We start from the raw sequence: 6000 nt of genomic DNA, 5'->3' as shown, positions 1-6000 counted from the left end.
TGCAAAATAATGCACATAGGAAAGCATAATCCCAACTATACATGCAAAATGATTGGATCAAAATGAGCTGTTCCTATTCAAGAAAGAGATCACAGTGTCATTGTGGATAGTTCTCTGAAAACATCCACTCAATGGGCAGCAACAGACAAAAATGCTAACAGAATGTTAGGAACCATTAGGAACAGGATAGATAAGACACCAGAAAATTTCAGAATGCCACCATATAAATCCATGGCACGCCCACTCCTTGAATGTTGTGTGCAGCTCTGGTCACCCCCTCTCAAAAAAGATACATTAGAACTGGAAAAGGTACAGAGAAGAGCAACAAAAATTATTAGGGTTACGGAACGGCTTCCATTTGAGGAGAACTTAAAAAGACAGGGACTTTTCAGCATAGAAAAGAAACAACTAAGAGGGCATATGATAGAGGTCTATAAAATCATATATGGTGTGGAGAAAGTGAATGGGGAAGTGTTATTTACTCTGGCATGTAACACAAGATTTGGGGCCACCTGATAAAATTAGTAGGCAGAAAGTTTAAACCAAACAAAGGAAGTACTTCTTCTCACAAAGCACACAACTCGTTTGCAGGGGACGTTGCAAAGGCCAAAAGTATAAATGGGTTCAAAAAGAATTATACTAATTGTTGGCAGATAGATCCATCAATAGCTACTCGCCAGGATAGTCAGAGATGCAATCCTGTGGTCTGGGAGCCCCTAAACCTCTGATTGCCAGGAGCTGAGAGTGGATGACAGGGAATGGATCATGTGATAACTGCCTTGCTCTGTTCATTCCCTCTGAAGGACCTGGCACTGGCCACTGGCAGAAGTCAAGAAATTGGGCTCAGTGGACCATTGGTCTGACCCAAGATGACTGTTACTATGTTCTTGCGTTCTTTGCACAGGGCCAAAAACAGACCCTTGAGGGATCCCACCTGAACCAGATTCAGTCATCTTTAGAGCAGCTCCCCCTTCTAAGAGCAATTGGCTCAGACTCTCTGCAGACTCAGGCATGTGGACATTGCTGGTAGATCTCAGATCCTCTCCTGTAGTCATCTCACACTGCCCCCTGACAATGGAGTTTCATTACTGGATGAATGGAAGAGGGACAGATGGAAGGGGGGTTACAGTGACATATGGAGAGTGATGAAGAGAAGAATGGAGGTGCTGAAGGAGGTTTTTGCATCATGCATCCTAGAAAGACCTTTGAATAGACAGGTTCCCAGGGATGTGATGCTGGACGTGTCAGCCAAGATACGGGGGGACAGGTTCCCGGGGAGGTGAATGACCACGTCACGGGGGATCAGCTGGGATCCACCTGTGCGAAGAGCTAGAGCAAAGGGCCAGGCCCCTCTGCTGAGTGGAAACCCAGAACTGTCCCTCCCAGCCAGTGAAAGGAAGGGCAGGCCGTGTGTCTGTCTGTGCTAATAATGGCCCATGACAGGGTGCACCCAGAGGCAGTGTCAGAGAAGCAGAGAGAGCCCTGTAACCAAGACACAGAGCAAAACAATGTATTTTCTCCTCCTAGCCTTATTCTCAGCTACCGCTGACCCATTTTAGGGAAACTTTCCCGAAAACTTCAGCTGGAGGCAGACACCCGGCCTTGGAAATTTCAGCCCAAATGGTTAGTTGGCAAAGTTATAGGCAACTGAAAACAGGGTCTTAAAATGGAAAGTGTCGGGCAGCCCTGACTGGTAGCCTCTCTACCACCCTCGCTTATAATGCGACAGAGAGAAAAGATATAGAGATCGAGACAGAGCTGATAGGGATAGCTAGAGACAGGGATTATAGATGGGACATGGCTGGATAGCTGGACAGGGCACAGTACATACAAAGATCTAACTAGTTAGCTCGTGGTTTATACCACACCCATCCTCATGCTCTCCAGATAGGGACAGCATCACACAAATATGCCTGTGAGATCATTTTCCTCACTGGGACAATCGTGCAGATGCTGACAAGTCAACTGACACAAAGTCTCACATGGGCAGGATCCTTGCTAGGATGGTTTCCAGCTGTGAATGGCGGCTGGTTTCTTCTTAGCTACGTGGAGGGCAGGATTTTAATTCAAGGTGATTTTGACACATTAGAGAATTGGTCCAAAATGAATGAGAAAAAATTCCATAAAGACAAGAGCCAAGTGCTGCATTTGGAGGGAAAAATCAAATGCACGGCTACAAACTGGGGAGCAACTGGTTAGGGGGTCATACGGCTGGAAAGGATCTGGGGTTCCAGTGGGTCACAAATTGAATTTGAGTCAAGAGTGTGATGCAGTTGCAAAATCCCCTAATGTCATTCTGGGCTGTGTTAATAGGAGAGTCGTATGTGAGACACAGGAGATGTTTGTCCCGCTCTACTCGGCAGTGGGGAGGCCTCAGCTGGAGTGTTGTGTCGAATTCTGACTGCCGCACTTTTAGGAGAAGTGGACGAATTGGAGAGAGTCCAGAGGAGAGCAACAAAAATTATCAGAGCTTTAGAAAACCTGACCTACGAGGAAAGATTGAAAGAACCTAGAGACAAGGAGGCTGAGGCGGGACCTAAGAATAGGCTTCAAATATGTGCTAGGTTGTTATAAAAGGACGGAGATGGAACAGTCTCCATAGGCAGCACAAGAAGGCACCGGCTTAGCTGGCAGTGTGGGAAATTTACGCTGAACATTAGGAAAAGCTTTCTAGCCGTAAGGTTCTCCTCTCCCTGCCCTCCACGTGAAGCATTTTTGTCTGGGGCTAGTGAGCATCAGCTCCCCGAAACCACCTGCTTCTGGTCTGACAAGCACTGCCTGCCCGGGCCCCGCAGGCCGTATCTGGGTTAGGATTCGGCATCCACTGACCCCTGCATCCTCCAAGTGTCCCCCTGGAGCGTCCAGCCCCGATCCACTGGACAGGCACAGAAGTACCAGGTGTGCTGTCCCACAGGGAGGCTACACAGTAGCTGGAACAACTCCAGCTCAGAACCCACGCTGTGCTTCACGGTAGCACAGCACGGAGCTACAGATGTAGAGAAAGCAAGACGATGGCCGTGTCTACACGACCAAATGAAGTCGACCTAACTTATGTTGGCCTAGAGTCACCGCAGTAATTGCTTCGCTTGTGCCTGGATAGACTTTGCTCCTTGTGCCGGCGATGCGCATCCTCATAGCGTCTGTATCGATTGAACTGACAGTGCAGGGCATTGTGGGAAGGCTCACAACAGTGGATCGCAAACAACGCAGCATCTACACTGACAGTGCGTCGGCCTAACTACATCGACCGTGACTCTGTGGAGGAGGGGGAGATTGTGACAGGTTGGGTCACAGAGACCCTCTTGGGACTGTCACCTGAGGTGCTGAGACTGCCTCCGAGCCCGTTTTCCCTGTTACACCTTGGGACTTCTGAACCCTGCCCTGTTGAGCCAGACACGCTAGCGTGCTGCAAACACAGACCCAGGGCTGAACCACATCCCCCAAAACTGCAGGCTTTAACTGAAAACCACTTAGCAGGTACTCCTGTCTCCAGCCCCCAGATACCCAGTTCCCAATGGGATCCTGTCATAAATATAAAGGGAAGGGTAAACACCTTTAAAATCCCTCCTGGCCAGAGGAAAAACCCTTTCACCTGTAAAGGGTTAAGAAGCTAGGATAACCTCGCTGGCAACTGACCAAAATGACCAATGAGGAGACAAGATACTTTCAAAAGCTGGGACGAGGGAGAACATCAAAGTGTCTGTGTCTGTCTGTGTGATGCTTTTGCCGGGGACAGAACAGGAATGGAGTCTTAGAACTTTTAGTAAGTAATCTAGCTAGGTATGTGTTAGATTATGATTTCTTTAAATGGCTGAGAAAATAAGTTGTGCTGAACAGAATGAATATTCCTGTCTATGTGTCTTTTTGTAACCTAAGGTTTTGCCTAGAGGGATTCTTTATGTTTTGAATCTAATTACCCTGTAAGGTATTTACGATCCTGATTTTACAGAGGTGATTCTTTTTACTTTTTCTTCTATTAAAATTCTTCTTCTGAGAAACTGAATGCTTTCTCATAGTTCTTAAGATCCAAGGGTTTGGGTCTGTGTTCACCTGTGCAAATTGGTGAGGATTTTTACCAAACCTTCCCCAGGAAGTAGGCTGCAAGGTTTGGGAGGATTTTGGGGGGAAAGACGTTTCCAAACAACGCTTTCCCAGTAACCCAGATAAACGTTTTTTGGTGGCAGTGGAAGTCCAAGGGCAAAGGTTAAAATAGTTTGTACCCTGGGGAAGTTTTAACCTAAGCTGGTAAAAGTAAGCTTAGGAGGTTTTCATGCAGGTCCCCACATCTGTACCCTAGAGTTCAAAGTGGGGAAGGAACCTTGAGAGATCCAATCCCCAAATAAATCAGTTTTACCCTGTATAAAGATTATACAGGGTAAACTCATAAATTGTCCACCCTCTATAACACTGATAGAGAGATCTGCACAGCTGTTCGCTCCCCCAGGTATTAATTACTTACTCTGGGTTAATTAATAAGCAAAAGTGAATTTATTAAATATAAAAAGTAGGATTTAAGTGGTTCCAAGTAATAACAGACAAAACAAAGTAAGTCATCAAGTAAAATAAAGCAAATACACAAGTCTAAGCCTAATACATTTAAGAAACGGCATCCGATGAAGTGAGCTGTAGCTCACGAAAGCTTATGCTCAAATAAATTTGTTAGTCTCTAAGGTGCCACAAGTACTCCTTTTCTTTTTGATCATAGATGAAATCTCACTCTGCAGATGTTCCAATAAGTTTTTTTCACAGACTGGACTCCTTCCTAGTCTGGGTCCAGCAATCACTCACACCTCCCTGGTTACTGTCCTTTGTTCCAATTTCTTTCAGGCATCTCCTTGGGGTGGAGAGTCTGTCTCTTGAGCCAGCTGCAGACAAAATGGAGGAGCTTCAAAGGCCTTTTATATTCTCTCTCTTGTGCACGGAAAAAGCTTTGTTCTTCTGTGCAAAGTCACAGCAACAAGATGGGGTTTGTAGCCACCTGAGCAAGTCACGTGTCTATGAATGATTCAGCTTTTTGCAGGCCAATGCCATTGTTTACATGTTAGTTTGAATGTTCCCAGGAAAGCTCAGATTTGGATTGGCGTCTCCCAAAGTCCATTGTCATTTAAGTGTTTATTGACTGGGCACTTACTGAGAATAGTCCTTTCTCAAGAAGCTGACCAAATGCTTCCCTGAAGCTACTTAGAATCAAACGCGTTGAGATACAAGTACATCACCAATATTCATAACTTCAAATACAAAAATGGTACACACATACAGACAGCATAATCATAATCAGTAAACTACAACCTTTCCATAGACACCCCACTTGACCTTCTCTGTACAAGACCTGGTGCAACCATAGGACCCTGGTTGCAACAATGATCTGTACGCTCACAGTTCATGTCAATAACATCACAATGGTGTTGGCTGGGGTGGGGTGAGAGGCCCTGGGTGGATCTGGAGGGAAGGGGAAAGAGAATGAAAGTTTGTGGAGGGAATAACTGTTTGGGTGGTAGAGACATGGCTGGTCCTTAAAGCCTCTGATCCCCTTGTATCTTGAAGAGCTGAGCTAAGAGCTGGAATTGCCTTGGGTAGGCAGAGCTCACCAGGGGAGCCAGTTGTGCAGCCCGGGAATAGCCGATGGGCCAGCCCAGCGGCAGTCTGGGTAACTGAGAGGCAGCAGAGCAAAGGAGCAGCTGGATTCAGCCTTAGCTCACAGTGTCTGGTGCGGGAGGAGCCGCGGGAGAGCCGTTGCACGTACTACAGCGGGAGCAGAGGAACTCACAGCAGCCGAGCGACTGGTGACGCCTCCCTGTCCTAGCTGCGGGAACCACTATCACAGGGCAGGGGGTAGAGCCCCAGGGCTGCCAACAGACCAGAGACCCTGACTTTCCTGATCTCCTGGAACCCCAAACTGTGGACAAGGAAGTTGGGGAGACATGAGGGGAGGGGAGGGTGGGGGGCAGAACAAACTGTGTTCAGGGTCCCATTTGTTTGGGACTGTGACTGATGCAGCCT

Source organism: Lepidochelys kempii, chromosome 6 (assembly GCF_965140265.1).
Source record: "Lepidochelys kempii isolate rLepKem1 chromosome 6, rLepKem1.hap2, whole genome shotgun sequence".
NCBI classification, from domain to species: Eukaryota; Metazoa; Chordata; order Testudines; family Cheloniidae; genus Lepidochelys; species Lepidochelys kempii.
This window is presented reverse-complemented; position numbering follows the sequence as displayed.